General features: G+C 43.9%; 1 long non-coding RNA gene and 1 pseudogene across 1 annotated transcript; one reads left to right on the top strand and one right to left on the bottom strand.

Moving 5' to 3' along the window:
• Positions 1–20: 20 nt before the first annotated feature.
• LOC139363254 (uncharacterized) lies at positions 21–4,938 on the bottom strand. The gene is made up of 3 exons (XR_011623212.1): positions 4,142–4,938; positions 3,648–3,721; positions 21–1,220 (listed from the first exon to the last, which is right to left on the bottom strand). It is a non-coding gene; the product is annotated as an uncharacterized lncRNA (long non-coding RNA).
• A 103-nt stretch (positions 4,939–5,041) lies between these two features.
• Positions 5,042–7,864, top strand: LOC105487609 (cytochrome c pseudogene; annotated as a pseudogene).
• The last annotated feature ends 10,299 nt before the right edge of the window (positions 7,865–18,163 follow it).

Raw genomic sequence — 18,163 nt, forward strand, 5'->3', positions numbered from 1 at the left:
AAAGGAGTGGCTCCACGAGGGCCCCGAATTTCCGAATCCACAGGTCTGTTTTTAGACTTCTTCACAACCAGACGGCGGTGGACTCTGCTGATCTCTTTATTTATATGAACTGGCAACTGGCGATCTCTTTATTTGTATGAACTGGCAACTCGCTCCCCTCTCACCGTTTTTGTGAGCTCCTTAACTTCTGCCCTGTTCTTGGTTTATTTGGAGTCAGGTTTCCTCTCCCCCATTTCTCACACGTTTTCCCTGAAGATGCTCTTCCGCTCACACGGCTTCTACTGTTAACAAGTCTGAGGGAATTCCTGTTCTAAATCCCTTTTCAAAGGAGCAAATTGTGCTCCGAAGCAGCCCCTGTCCCGGGAGCAAAGGCTCTGGTCACCAGGAGCGTTCTCTCGCGCGGGAACAGCGCCCCCTGCCGTGGTGTGGAGATACTGCTGCATGGAGACCCTCCAGCGACCCCGCGCCCGCGCAGCTGCTGGCAGGACTGAACCTGTCCCCTGCCTGGGAGACCTCTTGGCAACCAGGCAGTTTCAGGGGGTTGGTTCCTTGGCCCTTTCCACTCATCAGTGTTGAGGGGTTAGAGCAAACCAGCCTCCCTCAGTCACCAGCTCCCAGCAGATGAAGTCCGGGTGAGAGAAGAGGCTTCCTCATCCTCCTGTGACTGGAGGTATCTCCGCCCTTTGGGAAGCAAGAAGAACAGCGGCCGTTTCTGCCAAAGTCTTCATCTACCTGTGGCTTCCGCAAGCCACGCCGTGGTCATCTGTCAGGGTCTGGGAAGAGAAAGAAGCCACGGAAGCCACCGGAACGGAGAATTCCCATGAGGAACTGATGTAGGGAATCCGTAGGTAGAAGGTCCTTAACTGGGGACCAGAGACGAAGCTGCTGCCTCCCCAGGCTTGGAGGGAAAAAAGGAAGAGACGACTTGTTCGCGTTTTGATCTTAAAGAAGGGACCCATGGCCTGAAGAGGGGGCCCCAGCTGCTGTGAGGGTCTCAGAGGGAAAATTGCAAATGGGGTTTAGGAGCCACTGTGCAAAGTGACTGAGCAGCCGTGCAGCTGTGGAGCATTGCAGGGATGCAGAGCTCGGCTGTGGCACAGAGAAGGCCGCAGGTGACAGCGCCGGGCCCCTTCTCCTCCCGAGGGTGGGCAGGGCTGCGCTGCTGGAGGATGAACAGCTGAGGGCTGGGCTGCTGCCGGATGCACTGCTCAGGTCACTCTCTAGAGGGAGGGAGAATTTTAGGGCTGATTAAAGTCTCAGGACACATCCTTGGCAAACACAGGGAAGATACGTGGTTAATGCTCCAGGCAGAATGCTCAAGCATCCCAAATTCCTAGGCTGAAACCTTACCCACAAGGTGAGGGTGTTAGGAGGTGGGTTCCTTGGGAGGTGATGAGGTTGCGAGGGTGGGGCCTCATGGTGAGATTAGTGCCCCTACAAAAGAGGCCCTAGCGAGCTGCCTTGTCCCTTCCGCCCCATGAGGACACAGCAAGAAGGCTCCCTCTGTGAACCAGGAAGTCTGCCCAGACACCCAGACACTGGAGCAGAGACATGGAGAATGCAGGAGTAGCCAGGTGATGGTGAGTGGCCCTCTATGGCCTGACTCCAGGTGCCTAGGGGGTGGAGAAGGATCAGTCAAGGGAGCTGTGCCCTAGGTGGGTGGCCAAGGCCTGTGATGCCACCAAGACTTAATGCTCGGGGCTGAGGATGCCATCTAAGGCACTTGAGACAATTCTATTACAGAGAGAGGTGGTCGTGGCCAAGGGACTAATTTAGAAGCAGCCACTCTAATCTGACTAATGGCTGAGTACGTGTCCTAAGCACTTGAAAAGCAGGCAAAACAGCAGCAGCAGAGGAAGATGCAGAAAAGTTCAGTCTGGACAGACTTACCAAGAAGTTTGCAATCAGCAAATTCAGGGGGATTTTTTAAACCATAGTTTAAAATTTGTCTTGTTGCAAAATATAGATATAAATATTAGAGTTACATGTGGGAGAGTGTCGTAAGGTCCTGTGTGTGGTTAGGGCCCCTAAATGTTTCCCTCTGGCCCTGTGGGCAGTACCCCACAGTTAGGGAGTCCAGGCCAGCATGCCAGGACCCCCATGCTCACTTCTCTGCTGGCCTCAATGGTGATGGAGCGTTCACCTCTGGAACAGTGTCTCCTATTGGCTTCCAGGCACCCTCATCCCCCATCTCTCCCCCAGGTGACTCCAGTCCTGCAGCTGAGGCTCACTCACCAGCCCTTGCCTGGCCCTGGCCCCTCCCCTGTGCTTCCTGCACCTGCATGGGACATGAGAAGACACTCAGCTGAAAGCAGCCAATGCCCTCCTCTCCACACCCTACTGCGCCCTCTGGCAAGCAAATGGCCTCACAGTCTGTCTACCCAATTTTTCAGGCCAGGACACAGAGTCATCCTCAGTCCCTTGGTCCTCCTCATCCCCCACGCGGCTGCTTCCAAGTGCCCCCTGTGCCATCCTTTCCCCCATGCAGCTGTCCCAGCCCAAGCCACCTCGGCCTGGCCTTGACCACCAGGCTGCTCTGTCCCAGTGTTCTTTGGCTGTGAGCCTTTAAAACACAGTCAGGGGGTTGTTCCTCCACCCAAACCCTTTGCTGGCTTCAGCTTGCCCCAGAAATAAACCCCAGAAGTTTTCCCAGGCATGCGTGGTCCACAGGGGTAGCCCCCAGGTCTCTTTGCCACCCTGAAGGCTGAGACCCCACCTGGGCTCAGGGCTCCTTGGCCAGGGCCTGGCTGCTGTTCTCCAAGGGCCGCTAAGGTGGCCTCAGGGCCTTTGCACTTTTTATTCCCCCATTTCCTCCCTCCTCTAATTTCAATTTCAACCCAAAGACAGCTCAGAGGTGCCTTCCCTTAAGCCCCACCCTCACCCCATCAGGTCCCCTCCCCGTGCACAGCGTTGGCATCCGTTCCTGTTGCTTTTTGTTTGTTGTCTGTAGGGTCCAGGAGAGCAGAGCCTTTGCTGAGTCCCACCTTTACCCCAAGAGCCCACAACATGCCTGGTTTACAGTCGGTGCTGGACAAATGGGTTGAACTCACAAGACTGAGGAAGGGAAGGGCTAAGGCAAGTTGCATACTTGTGGCCAGCAACCCTTAACTGGCCTGCAGATGTGTTTGGGGCCTTTAAGAAAATATTATGTTAAAAGTGAGTTGTTTTCATGTTGGAACCCAGATCTGCTGGTCCGCTGCCCGCTGTACCTGCCATCTACTCACATCCCCACCTGGCATCCCAGATGTGGGATTGGCTTGTGTGGAACATGAGAGCAGAGAGGAACAGGGTAACGGCGGGAGCCTGGTGAGGCACAGCCCTTCCTTGAGGCTGAGGTGTCCAAGGAAATGTCCATTGGGGAGCAAGAACCAGGAGGTCACACAGCCCTGGAAGTCACACCGCCCAAAGACACAGACAGGGAGGAGGCAGAGCCACCCGCAGAGAATCCAAGGCAAATCAAGGCCGGCTACCAGAGGATCAGAGGAGTCCCCCACAGAGGCCCAGGCAGGAAAGGAGGTGCGTGGAGCTCCTACTTCTTAGCTGGGAACTGGGCCGAGTTCTAGCGCTCCAGGCGGTGAGACACTGTGAAGCCTTCTGCAGAACCCTCCTATACAGGAACAGCTAATGCACTTTTGAAGCAAACTCACCCATGATCCCAAGAACAGACCCCAATTGTCTCACTCCATCAGGGATTCGTAACACCGGCTTCAAATTAGGGTCACTGGTGAATCAAAACAAAAAGCACCTGCATCAGGCTCTTAGCTGGGATCAGATCAATTAAATCAGTTTCTGAAAGTGGGATCTGGATTTAGGAGGTCATAGAACTTTCTGGGGGATTCCAATGAGCAGCCAGGACTAAAAGTCCCTGGGCTTCAATATAAGGATCAGGGTGAGTTTTTAAAACATCCCCCAAAGCTAAAGAAGAGAGCAGGCAGCGGAGGAGAGAAGAGAGAGGAGGATGGAGGGAGAGACAGGAGGAGGAATCAGATTAAGCAGAGACTGAAGGCTGCTAAGGACCAGCAGGGACGCTGCAGATGGGGAGTAAGGCAGGCAGGGGGCTGAGCTGCGTCTGTATTTGGCCTGCAGTACCTAGCTGCCTGCTCCAAATCCTCCCCATCTGAATCTGAGAGGCCCCTCTCACCCGCTCTTGGCCTCAGGAAGGACACTGGAGGCTGCAGCTCAGTGATCAGGAAGAGCAGGCCAGTCTTGGCGTCCACCCCTCCCAGGAGTGTAGTCTGGGGCCCTGCCCATTGTCACCTCCCTTCCCCGCTCTTTGCTGGCGTGGAAAGTGCCCTGGCCTCAGAACTGTTTAGAGTGGCCCGTTCTGTTTTCTTAACTCTGTCCTTCATTCCCATCTCACACTGGGACATCACTCTTCCCTAGTGTCCAGCACGGTGGCTCTTTTCATTTAAGTGGCACACAGTAATTGTGATGTGCTGACACTTAGAGTGTATTGTGATGAAATCAGGGTAATTAGCATACCCACCACCTCAAGCATTGATGAGTGCCTCATGTTGAGAACATTGAAAATCCTTTCTTCTAGCTGCTTGAAAATATTGTTAACTGTAGACCCCTGCAGTGCTATGGACACTAAAAATAATTCCTCCTGTCTAGCTGTGATTTTGTGTCAGTTAACCACCCTCTCACTCTCCCCGACCTTCCCAGGCCTGGTAGCCACCATTCTACTCTGCTTCCATGAGATCAAATTTCTTTTAGCTTCCACATATGAATGAGAACATCCAATATTTTTCTTTCTGTTCTTGGCATATTTCATTTAACATAATGTCCCCCAGTTCCGTGTACGCTGCCATGAATGACAGGATTTGAATGTTTTTCATGGCTGAGTAGTATTCTAATTTGTATCTGTACCACATTTTCTTTATCCAATAGTCTGTGGATGGACATCTGGGTTGATTCCATATCTTGGCTATTGTGAATCATGCTGAAATAAACATGGGGATAAGGTATCTCCTTAATGTACTGATTTCCTTTTTTTTTTTTTTTTTTTTGGATACATCCCAGCAGTGGGATTGCTGGATCATATTGTGACTCTATTTATAGTTTTTGAAAAATTTCCACATTGTTCTTCATAGAGGCTGTGCTGATCTACATTCCCACCAACATTGTATAGGAGTTTCCTTTTCTCCACTTCCTCACCAGCATTTGTTACTTTTTGTCTTTGTGATAACAGCCATCCTACTGGTGGGGGTTGTGTTGGTATCTCATTGTGATTTTGATTTGCAATTCCCTGATGATTAGTGTCGAGCATTTTTTCATATACCTGTTGGCCATTTGTATGTCTTCTTTTGAGAAATGTTTATTCAGATCATTTGCCCATTTTTAAATCTGATTACTTGTTTTTTGCCATTGAGTTGTTTGAGTTTCTTGTAGATCTTGGATAATGGTCCTTGGCTGGATGCATGGTTTGTATTCATGAACTGGAGCCAAGGGAGTGAGACTGGATTTTGAAAGTTTCATGAATTCGGCAGTTTCCGCCTCAGCCCACTGTGTGGCTTGTCTGGACCATGGTAGGGCAGCAGACACAGTCCCTCGTACCCCCTCCGCCCCTCCCATCTGACACAGGTGGACACAGGCTGCCCATGAGCACTGAAAACAAGGATCCGCTCTGTCAGAGTGATTCCATCTGATTCCATCTGGTAATCACCAAACCTGAGGGAAGATGACGGCAGCTCCTTGAGAGGGTCGGCCCCCGGCATCCCTACGAGAGCTCCGAGTCTGCTCCAGGGCTCCTCTCTGAACCCACAGGAGAGCCCCCGGGACACCCTGAGTGCAGGGAGAGAAGCAGGACTTTTGGTCTCTCCTCTCTTCCCTTTCACAGCTGTCTGCAGTGTTTGAAGTGGAGGACACCATGTCAATGGAGCACCCCATGGGACAAAAGAATCTGAACAGCAGCCCTTGAGCCCCAGGTCTTCCCTCTGACATAGTCTACCCCAACGGAAGGAACCAGAGAAATAATTCTGGTTCAAGGCAAGGAGGGGCAGGCGACCCTAGTCAGCTGGAGGGGTAGGAGGTGCAGGGAGGATGGGCTGTGCTGAGGCAGGTTTTACACACAGCACACAGATCCCTGGTGCAGAAAACTAAAGATCTCAGAGAAAGCAGTCCTCACATGGGAGGGAGGGCTCAGCTCAGAAGAACACGTCCCCTCTCGGCTGGGGATGCAGCCTTCCCTGTGGGTGTCAGGACCCGATGGTTTGCAGGTGGCATCCCAAGCACAGCCCTGGATAGACACAGGTGCTGATTGAACCACTCCTTCCAGTACAGAGTCTCACTGTTCCGTCAGAATGGATGCAGGCTTCTCTGTTTCTTCAATCATCTGATCTGAACCCTGCCAGCCCCCTGGGAGCCTCATCTGCTGTCTGTATCATTGCTGTGATTGACACGATCTTGAACATTTCCAGAACGCAGACCTCCCTGTGCTTTAGGAAGGCGCCAGAGCACAGAAGGCTGCCCCACCAGCGAGTGGGCTCACAGGGTGTTTGGATGGGGTTCCTCTGGACATCAGGGCCCAGGAACATGAAGCATTGGCTTGTGGAGATCAGAACTTGGAACAGGAGAATCAGCAAGACCAGCCAGGCCCAGAGAGACTGACACCGCACCACCTGTGCATGGGGGAGCTGGAACAACAGGACCCGGGGGAGGGCAGGAGGTGGTTAGGGTGGTGTGGGGACTATGCAGGGTGCAAAGTTTCAGGCAGGTGTGTGGGTTTCCTTGACATCTGCTGCCCAGTTCAGGATGCAGCTAATGAGAGGGTGTTGTGCATTTCAAAGTCAAGAGAATAAACTTCAAGTCATTTAAAAAAATACATGGGAGAGAGTGGGGACGTCCTGCTTTGGAGCGGGAATCTTCGTTGTGCCAACGACTGAAAAGAGAATTAAATATGGGTGATGTTGAGAAAGGCAAGAAGATTTTTATTATGAAGTGTTCCTAGTGCCACACTGTTGAAAAGGGAGGCAAGCACAAGACTGGGCCAAATCTCCATGGTCTCTTCGGGCGGAAGACAGGTCAGGCCTCTGGATACTCTTACACAGCCACCAATAAGAACTAAGGCATCACCTGGGGAGAGGATACACTGATGGAGTATTTGGAGAATCCCAAGAAGTACATCCCTGGAACAAAAATGATCTTTGTCAGCATTAAGAAGAAGGAAGAAAGGGCAGACTTGATAGCTTATCTCAAAAAAGCTACTAATGAGTAATAATAATTGGCCACTGCCTTCTTTATTATAAAACAAATGTCTCATGACTTTTTTATGTGTACCATACTTTAATAGATCTCATACACCAGAATTCAGATCATGAATGACTGACAGAATATTTTGTTGGGCAGTCCTGATTTAAAACTAAGACTGGCTTGTGGTTAAACGAATATGTTCAGTTTTTGAATTTTAATAGTAATTCCAATTCAGTAAATGCTATCACTTTACCCCTTCTAAAGATATGATTAGACTTTGTTAGTAATGTTCAACTTTTCTCAAAGATGGTGAGTGCCATCTTAAAACTTACTGGAGATTGGTTTTATATTTAGATTTCTATAGCTGGTCATGTGAATATATTTAAATACTGGGGAAATTCCTTCACTGTCTCAGAACCCAGCAAGATTCACCTGTATTTTGTGTTTATTTGCCTCTTAAAGGCAAGGGTTGAAGATAAATAAGGTAGCAATGTTTAGAGTTTTGGCCTTAACGATGCCAATCTAATTATAATTCCCTGTATTTAAAATGGTTCCTTTTACTTACTGAAAAGCATTTTAGTATGGTTTATGTGTAATATTAAAGATTATTCAACACTTCTCACATCTCACAAATCTATAAGGTCACATGCTTTTAAAATAGTAGCAAGTTAAACTTCACTCTCGAATTGTTTACAGTCTATGTCAAACTAAGTTATAACTTAGGATTGTCTTTAAACAGCCATTCAGAAACATAAAACTGTAGAACTGTGTATTTGTGATTGGGAATGGTGCTTTTGCCAACTTAAAAGGATTAAAGTAGTGTAGATATACCCAAATTTTAAAATTATGGGTGATCGCAAGACTAAAGATAATTAAAAAGAAAACCAAAGAACATGAAAAAAAAAATGGCAGATAGGAGGCAGGACTAACTTGCAGCTCCCATTTGGACAAACAGAGCAGCATGTGGAGACTCACGTTGTGAACTTTTACTCCAAGAAATACTGCAGGAACATGGCGGGAAAGCCAAGAGAATCCACAGACCCTTTGAAAGAAGTAGAGTGCCTCTGCACGCTCCATAAGACAGTCAAAAAACCGTGAGCGCCCAAAGTGTGAGAGGGGAACGTCCACTCCTGAACAAATTCTTACTGGGGAACCTGAAGGACCAGATCGCAGGAGAAGGATTAGAACTTATCTGGAGCTGTAACAAATTTAGAGAGCTGAGCAAAATATCGGGGTAGAGGAAGCAACAGGAAGAGCCCTGGGGGCACTCTCAGTTTCCAGGGAAGTCATTTCTGACTTTGTCTCACAGGGATCCTTAGGAAGAGCTGCCAGTGGAACTGGGGAAAGACCACGGGGAGAAGGAAACTTCCAGCTGAATTTTGTAACAATTTCAACTAAATGTGAAGCTTCCCCGGCAGAATCCCGGGGCAGGGGGTGAACCAGAAGTGCAGACATAGCACAGAATCCGTGGCAGGCAGGGATGTGGCAGACGGGGATGTGGCAAGCGGGGATGTGGCAGGGGGGGATGTGTGAAACCTGAAAGCCCTGCTTGCTTTCCCAGTGGGGCAGGCTTGTAGCCCTGCTCACCGGCTGCCTAGAAATAAACTCAGTGCTGTTGTGGGGGCACAGCCGGAGGGAGACTTGCCTTGCTGGGTGTGTGGGAGCTGGGTGAGGCTGGTGGCTGCTGGCTTTCCCCCACTTTCTTGGTGACCTGCATGACACAGCAGAGGCAGCCATAATCCCCCTGGGATTATAACTCTATTGGCCTGGAAACCACATTCCCATCCTCCACAGCAGCCACAGCAAGCCACATCCAAGGAGAGGCTGAGCTCAGATATGCCTATCCTTGCTCCCACCTGGTGGTCTTTCTCTACTCACCCAGGGAGCTGAAGACAAAGGATATAATCTCTTAGGAGTTCTGTGTCCCTGCCCATCATCTGAGAAGCCTGAATACTTATCCAGGTGACCCTAAGGCAAGCTGGTATCCGCCTATACTACCACAGCTGATGCAGTCTTGAAAGTACCACCTCCTGGCTGGAGGCCAACCAACATAAAACCACTGCACTAAACAAAACTACAACCAAGGACCCTCACAGAGTTCACTTCACCCTCCTGCTACCTCCACCAGAGCAGTTGCTGGTATCCACAGCTGAGAAACCTGAAAACGGATCACATCACAGATCTTTTTGCAGACGTTTCCCAGTACCATTCCAGAGTCCAGTAGCTCCACCGGGTGGCCACACCCAGAAGAGAAATAACAATCACCCAGTTTGACTCTCACGAAGTCCCATCCCTAGGGGAAGGGGGAGAGCACCATATCAAGGGAGCACCCCGTGGGACCAAAGAATCTGAAGAGCAGCCCTTGAGTCCCAGATCCTCTTTCTGACATAGTCTACCCCAATGAGAAGGAACCAGAAAAACGATTCTGGTAATATAACAAAACAAGGTTCTTAACACCCCCCGAAAGTTCACACGAGCTCATTAGCAATGGACCCAAAACAAGAAAAAACCTCTGAATTGCCAGAAAAAGAATTCAGAAGGTTGATTATTAAGCTAATCAAAGTGGCACTAGAGAAAGGGGAAGACCAACTTAAAGTAATTTTTAAAAAAATATGGCTGTATTAGTCTATTTTTATGCTGCTGATAAAGACATACTCAAGACTGGGCAATTTACAAAAGAAAGAGGTTGAATTGGACATACAGTTCCATGTGACTGGGGGAGCCTCACAATCATAGCAGAAGGCAAGGAGGAGCAAGTCACGTCTTACATGGATGGCAGCAGGCAAAGAAAGAATGAGAGAGCCAAGTGAAATGGTTTCCCCTTATCAAACCATCAGATCTCCTGAGACTTATTCACTAGCACGAGAACAGCATGGAGAAAATTGCCCCCCACGATCCAACCATCTCCTGCCAGGTCCCTCCCACAACACATGGGAATTATAGGAGTACAATTCAAGATGAGATTTGGGTGGGGACGCAGCGCCAAACCCTATCAATGGTATAGAATATGAATGGAAAAATATCCAGTGAAATAGAGAGCATAAATAAAAAATAATCACAACTTCTGGAAATGAAGGACACACTTAGAGAAATGCAAAAGGCACTGGAAAAATCTCAGCAATAGAAATGATCAAGTAGAAGAAAGAACTTCAGAACTTGAAGACAAAGCTTTCGAGTTAGCATCACACAACAAAGACAAAGAAAAAAGAATTTGAAAAAATAAACAAAGCTTCCAAGAAATGTGGGATTACGTTAAACAACCAAACCTAAGAATAATTGGTGTTCCTGAGGAAGAAGAAAAATCTAAAGATTGAAAAATGTATTTGAGGGAATAATAGGAGAAAACTTCTCTGGCCTTGCTAGAGATCTAGACATCCAAATACAAGAAGCTCAAAGAACACCTGGGAAATTCATTGCCAAAAGATCATTGCCTAGTCACATAGTCATCAGTTATCTGAAGTCAAGACAAAGGAAAGAATCTTAAGAGCTGTGAAACAAAAACATCAGGTAACCTATACAAGAAAACCTATCAGATTATCAGGTTAACAGCAGATTTCTTAGCAGAAACTCTATAAGCTAGAAAGGATTGGGGTCCTATTTTTAGCCTCCTTAAACAAAACAATTACCAGCCAAGAATTTTGTATCCAGCTGTGAACCCTGAAAATTTGAGACAGGTCTCAATTAATTTAGAAAGTTTATTTTGCCAAGGTTGAGGATGATTGCCATGACACGGCCTCAGGAGGTCCTGATGACATATGCCTAAGGTGGTCAGAGCACAGTTTGGTTTTATATATTTTAGGGAGACACAAGACATCAATCAACATATGTAAGGTGAACAATGGTTCTGTTTGGAAAGGTGGGACAACTCAAAGTAGGTAGGGGGCTTCCAAATTGTAGGAAGATAAGAGACAAATGGTTGCATTCTTTTGAGTTTCTGATTAGCCTCCCCAAAGGAGGCAATCAGATATGTATATATCTCAGTGAACAAAGGGGTGACTGAATAGAATGGGAGGCAGGTTTGCCCTAAGGAGATCCCAGCTTGACATTTCCCTTTAGCTTAGAGATTTTGGGGTCCCAAGATATTTTTCTTTCACATTCCCCAGCCCCTTTTCTTTTTAGAAACCTTTTGGAGAAAGCATTTTAGAGAAAATGAGTCTCTGGTTCTAGGTTTCATCTGATCTCTCATGGCTAGGATGGTTTATTCCTAGACAGGTAGGTCTCAAGTTATTAGGAAAGTTCATTTTTAGAAGGTTGTGAAGTCTCATGTCCTATGAAGAGAAAAACAGGGGGAGGAAGAGAGAAAAACGATAACAAACGAAAGAACAATCCTTGAAAATTGATATAGCCCTCATTACCCTGGAGTTTATATATCAGTAGGCAGGTATGAAAGCAGCTCGTGTATGTAAATAGGTTGCTGTTATTTTCTTCTGAAGTTTAAGTTGTCCAGCATCAGTTCAAAAGGCTTTAAAAAAGCACAACTTAGTTTTCAGTGACTCCAAATTAGGAAAAAATGAAAAAGAAGAAGGAAAAAATTGAAGACATTATTCTGAAGACTTGTAGCCAAGAAAAATTAGAATTCAGTCCAAATGGTAGAAAAGTACTAAAAATCGAAAAACATTAGGCAAGACTAGAATCTAACACGTGTTTGATTATAGTTAGTGTTACAGTTTTTGAAACACAATTTTTCTCTCTCCAGTTTCCCATTTTTACTAAAGACAGATCATGATAAGACTGATTGCTTTATTGTACTTGGCCTAATTATTTGTAGACAGTGCAGCAAGAATAATTATTTTTTACATAGACTTTTAAATGGGCTTTGACGGAACATTGTTCCATAGAAGGAATCTCAAATAAGACTTTTTTTAAAGCCAAGCCCAGCCATACATTTATGCCATTAAATACCTATGAGTTGGGTGATCCTCTCCTCTTGGGGTTCCAAGATAAACTTGGGTCTCCTGGGCCTGTCAGAAAGTGACATTCTTTACTTACCACAGGTCAGGAACCCTGTACAGTGAAGTATGAAGTCAGTTTCCCAAAGGGCTTTTATTGGCTCCATAAGTCAAGTTTGATTCCTTAAAGGAAAGCTCACCATTCCAGTCAAACCCTTAGTAAGATAACCAGTTTCTTCAATTGTGTCCTGTTGCATTCATGGCTGCTGTTTCAGAAGCACAGCCACGGTTCTTTATGTTTGGCCTGGCTAGCAAAAAGACGGCCTTTTACGTAAATAAAGCCCCTTAGGTAGTCAAAATCAAAAATCTTTCCTTTTCTTCCTTAAACTAGCCATTTTTCTACCCCCATTATACCACTTTTTTTTTTTTTTTTTTTGGTGGGAATTTAGCCACTTAGAAGCCTCATTATCCATAATTTGGAACTTACCTTTGGATTTGATCAAATTGGATAGAGTTGGTCAAACCCAAAGGGAAAAAGACTGAAAGAAAAATAGAAACAAACAACAACAACAACTAAAAAAAAAGTTAAGCAAAACAAATGGTTGTACAACTTATATGATTACTGAGTGCTCTAATGGTAAGGAGAAATTAAGACCAGCTGTTTGTTAATTTTAACTTTAGCCAAGACAAACCCCAATACAGTTACTTACCTAAGGATGGGTCTCCGGCTGAAGACAGCTCTTTACCGTCCTAGAAGCAGGAAAGAAAACCTCATCTTCCCTGTTGGCAGCAAGCTGAAACTCTCAAACGGAGTTACCTGCCTTCCGTCATCATGGAAGCAGGAAAAACTTGCCTTCCTGTGTTGGAAGCAAGTAAAACCCCCAAAAAAAGGAGGTGTACAGCAAAATAAACATTAGATCTTGACCAAATTTTGAGAGATCAGGGATTCTCTGGAGGGGATGCTCCCAGACCTCAGCAAATTGTTCTATTGGTTTGAGCCATAAAGTTAGCTCATGCTGGTACCAAGCACCAATAGGAGATTTTCAAAGGTCATGGACTTCTCCATTCAGAATCCCTCCATGAGTACAAAAATGTGAACCTCAAAAATTTGAGACAGGTCTCCGTTAATTTGGAAAGTTTATTTTGCCAAGGTTGAGGATGCACACCCATGACACAGCCTCAGGGGGTCCTGATGACATGTGCCCAAGGCGGTCAGAACACAGTTTGGTTTTATACATTTTAGGGAGACACAAGACATCAATTAACATATGTAAGGTGAACATTGGTTCTGTCTGGAAAGGTGGGACAATTCAAAGTGGGGAGGGGGCTTCCAAATTGTGGGTAGATAAGAGACAAATGTTTGTATTCTTTTGAGTTTCTGCTTAGCCTCCCCCAAAGAGGCAATCAGATATGCATTTATCTCAGTGAGCAGAGGGGTGACTTTGAATAAAAAGCAGGGCAGGTTTGCCCTAAGGGGTTCCCAACTTGACATTTCCTTTTAGCTCATTGATTTCAGGGACTCAATATATCTTCCTTTCACTCAGCAAAACTAAGCTTCATAAATGAAGCAAAGAGAAAGTCTTTTTCAAACAAACAAATGCTGAGACAATTCACCACTACCAAGCCAGCACTACAAACACTGCTAAAAGGATCTCTAAATCTTGAAACAAATCCTAAAAGTACACCAAACTAGAATCTCCTTAAAGCATAAATTTCACAGGACATTTAAAACATAACACAATGAAAAAGATAAGTAAGGTATTCAGGCAACAACTAGCACAACGAATAGACTAGTACCTCAAATCTCAATACTAACGTCAAATGTAAATGGCCTAAATGCTCCACTTAAAAGATATAGACTGGCAGAATGGATTAGAATTCACCAACCAAGTATCTGATGTCTTCGAGAGACTCACCTAACACATAAGCACTCACATAAAGTTAAGGTAAAGGGGTGGAAAAAGACATTCCATGCAAATGGACACCAAAAGCAAGCAGGAGCAACTATTCTTATATGAGACAAAATGGACTTTAAAGCAACAAAAGCTTAAAAAGACAGAGGAATCTTGTATACTGATAAAAGGACTAGTCCAACAGGAAAACATCACAATCCTAAATATATATGCACTTGCCACTAGAGTTCCCAAATTTACAAAACAATTACTACTAGGTCTAAGAAATGAGACAGATGGCAACTCAATAATAGTGGGGGACTTCAATACTCTACTGACAGCAATAGACAGGTCATCAAGACAGAAAGTCGACAAAGAAACAATCGACTTAAACTATACCCTACAACAAATGGACTTAACAGATATTTACAGAACATCTTGCCCAACAACTGCAGAATATACACTCTACTCATCAGCACATGGAACATTCTCCACGATAGACCATATGATGGACTACAAAATAAATCTCAATAAATTTAAGGAAATTGAAATTATATCAAGTAGTCTCTCAGACCACAGTGGAATAGAATTGGAAATCAACTCCAACATAAACCCTCAAAACAGTCCAAATACAAGGAAATTAAACAACCTGCCCCTGAATGATCATTGGGTCAACAATGAAATCAAGATGGAAATTTAAAAATTATTTGAACCAAGTGATAATTGTTATACAACCTGTCAAAACCTCTGAGATACAGCAAAGGTGGTGTGCTAAGAGGAAAGATCATAGAATTAAATGCCTACATCAAAAAATTGGTAAAAGGACAAATAGACAATCTAAGGTCACACCTCAAGAAACTAGAAATAAAAGAACAAATGAACCCAAACCCAGCAGATGAAAAGACATAACAAAAATCTGAGCAAAACTAAAGGAAATTGAAACAAAAAAAAATACAAAATACAAATGAAACAAAAAGCTGGTTCTTTGAAAAGATAAAAACTGATGGGTCACTAGTGAGATTAGCCAATGAAAAAGAGAAAAGATCCAAATGAACTCAATGAGAAATGAAACAGGAGATATTACAACTGATACCACAAAATACAAAAGATTATTCAAGGCTACTATGAACACCTTTATGCACACAAACTAGAAAACCTAGAGGAGATGGATAAATTCCTGGAAATATACAATCCTCCTAGATTAAACCAGGAAGAAATAGAAACTCTGAACTCTGAGCAAAAGCAAAAAGATTGAAATGATAATTTTAAAATTGCCAACCAAAAAACGTTTAGGACCAGACAGATTCACAGCTTAATTCTACCAGATATTCAAAGAAGAATTGGTACCAATCCTATTGACACTGTTTCAAAATGTAGAGAAGAGAGAATCCTCCTTAAATTATCCTAGGAAGCCAACAGAACCCTAATACCAAAACCAGGAAAGGACATAACAACAACAAAAATACACACCAATATCCCTGATGAACATAGATGCAAAAATCTTCAACAAAATACTAGCTAACTAAATCCCACAGCATATTAAAAAGATAATCCACCATGATTAAGTTGGTTTCATACTAGGGATGCAGAGATGGTTTAACGCCCATAAGTCAATAAATGTGATACACCACATAAACAGAATTAAAAAAGAAAAATCACATGATCGTCTCAATAGATGCAGAAAAAGCATTTGACAAAATCCAGCATTACTTTATGATTAAAACCCTCAGCAAAGTCAGCATAGAAACGGCATACCTTAAAGAAATAAAAGCCATCTATGACAAACCCACAGCCAACATTATACTGAATGGGGAAAAGTTGAAAGCATTCCCCCAAGAACTGGGAAAAACAAGCATGCCTACTTTCACTTTTATTCAACATAGTACTGGAAGTCCTAGCCAGAGGAATCAGACAAGAGAAAGAAATAAAGAAAGTACATCCAAATTGGTAAAGAAGAAGTCAAACTGTCATTGTTCTTTGGTGACATAATCATATGCCTAGAAAAACCTAAAGACTCATCCAAACAGCTCCTGGAACTAATAAATGAATTCAGTAGTGTTTCAGAATGCAAAATTAATGCACAAAAATCTGTAGCACTGCTATACACCAACAGTGACTACATTGAGATTCAAATCAAGAACTCAGTCCCTTTCACAATAGTTACAAAAATAAATAAATAAATAAATAAAATACTTAGGAATATACATAATCAAGGAGATGAAAGACCTCTAAAGGGAAAACTACAAAACACTGCTGAAAGAAATTATACATGACAAAAACAAATGCAATCACATCCCATACTCATGGATGAGTACAATCAATATTGTGAAAATGACCAAACTGCTAAAAGCAATCTACACATCCATGCAATTCCCATCAAAATACCACCATCACTCTTCATAGAACTAGAAAAAAAAATCCTGAAGTTCATATGGAACAAAAAAGACCCAGTATAGCCGAAGCAAGACTAAGTAAAAATAACAAATCTGGATGCATCACATTACTTGACTTCAAGCTATACTATAAAGCTATAGTCACCAAAACAGTACAGTAGTGGTATAAAGAGGCACTTAGACCAATGGAGCAGAATAGAGAACCCAGTAAGAAAGTGAAATACTTACAGTCAACTGATCTTCAATGAAACAAACAAAAACATAAAGTGGGGAAAGGACACCCTATTCAACAAATGGTGCTGAGATAATTGGCAAGCCACATGTAGAAGAATGAAACTGGATCCTCATTTCTCACCTTACATGAAAACAAACTCAAAATGGATCAAAGACTTAAATCTAAGACTGAAACCATAAAGTGCTAGAAGATAACATTGGAAAACCCCTTCTAGATGTTGGCTTAGGCAAAGACTTCATGACCAAAAACCCAAAAGCAAAAGCAGCAAAAACAAGGATAAATAGATGGGACTTAATTAAACTGAAAAGTTTCTGCACAGCAAAAGAAATAACCAGCAGAGTAAACAGACAACCCACAGAATGGGAGAAAATATTTGCAAACTATGCATCTGACAAAAGACTAATACCCAGAATCTACAGGGAACTCAAACAAATCAGCAAGAAAAAAAATAAATCCCATCAAAAAGTGGGCTAAGGGCATGAACATACAATTCTCAAAAGAGGATATACAAATGGGCAACAAACATGAAAAAATTCTCAACATCACTAATTATCAGGGAAATGCAAATCAAAACCACAATGCCATACCACCTTACTCCCGCAAGAGTGGCCATAATAAAAAAAATCTGGAAAATCAAAACATAATAGAGAAGTTGGCATGGATGTGGTGAAAGGGGAACATTTTTACACTGCTGGTGGGAGTGTAAACAAATACAACCACTATGGAAAACAGTGTAGAAATTCCTTAAAGAACTAAAAGTAGATCTAACATTTGATCCAGCAATCCCATTACTGGTTATCTACCCAGAGGAAAAGAAGTCATTATACCAAAAAGATACTTGGACATGCATGATTTTAGGAGCACAATTCACAATTGCAAAAATATGTAACCAGCCCAGATGCCCATTACGGATAAAGAAATTGTGGTACATGTATATCATAGGATACTACTCAGCCATAAAAAGGAATGAAATAATGACATTTGCAACAACCTGCATGAAACTGAAGACCATTATTCTAAGTGTAACTCAGTAATGGAAAACCAAACATTGTTTGTTCTCACTCATAAGTGGGATCTAAGCTATGAAGACGCAAAAGTGTAAGAATGATACAATGGACTTTGGGGACATGGGGGGAAGAGTGGGAGGGGGATGAGGGATAAAAGACTGGGTGCAGTGTACACTGCTCGGGTGATGGGTGCATCAAAATCTCAGAAATTGCCACTGAAGAACTTATCCATGGAACCAACACCACCTGTTTCCCCAAAAGCTATTGAAATAAATACTTTTGTAAAAAATCAAGAGAAAAAGAGAAAGAGAATAAACTTCAAAATGTTCTCACCACAAAAATGTGTTAAGTATTTGAGGTGAGGGATGTGCTAATTCCCTTGACTGAATTATTCCACATTGTATTAATTGTATCATTGTTTTGTACTCCATATAGACAGTTACACATTGTCCATTTACAAAAACAACAAAGTTAAAGCACACACACACACACACACACACACACACACACACACAGCATGGCCTGCAGGTGCAGGAGGACCCCTCCATCCATGAGG

This window comes from Macaca nemestrina, chromosome 5, assembly GCF_043159975.1.
Source record: "Macaca nemestrina isolate mMacNem1 chromosome 5, mMacNem.hap1, whole genome shotgun sequence".
NCBI lineage: Eukaryota > Metazoa > Chordata > Mammalia > Primates > Cercopithecidae > Macaca > Macaca nemestrina.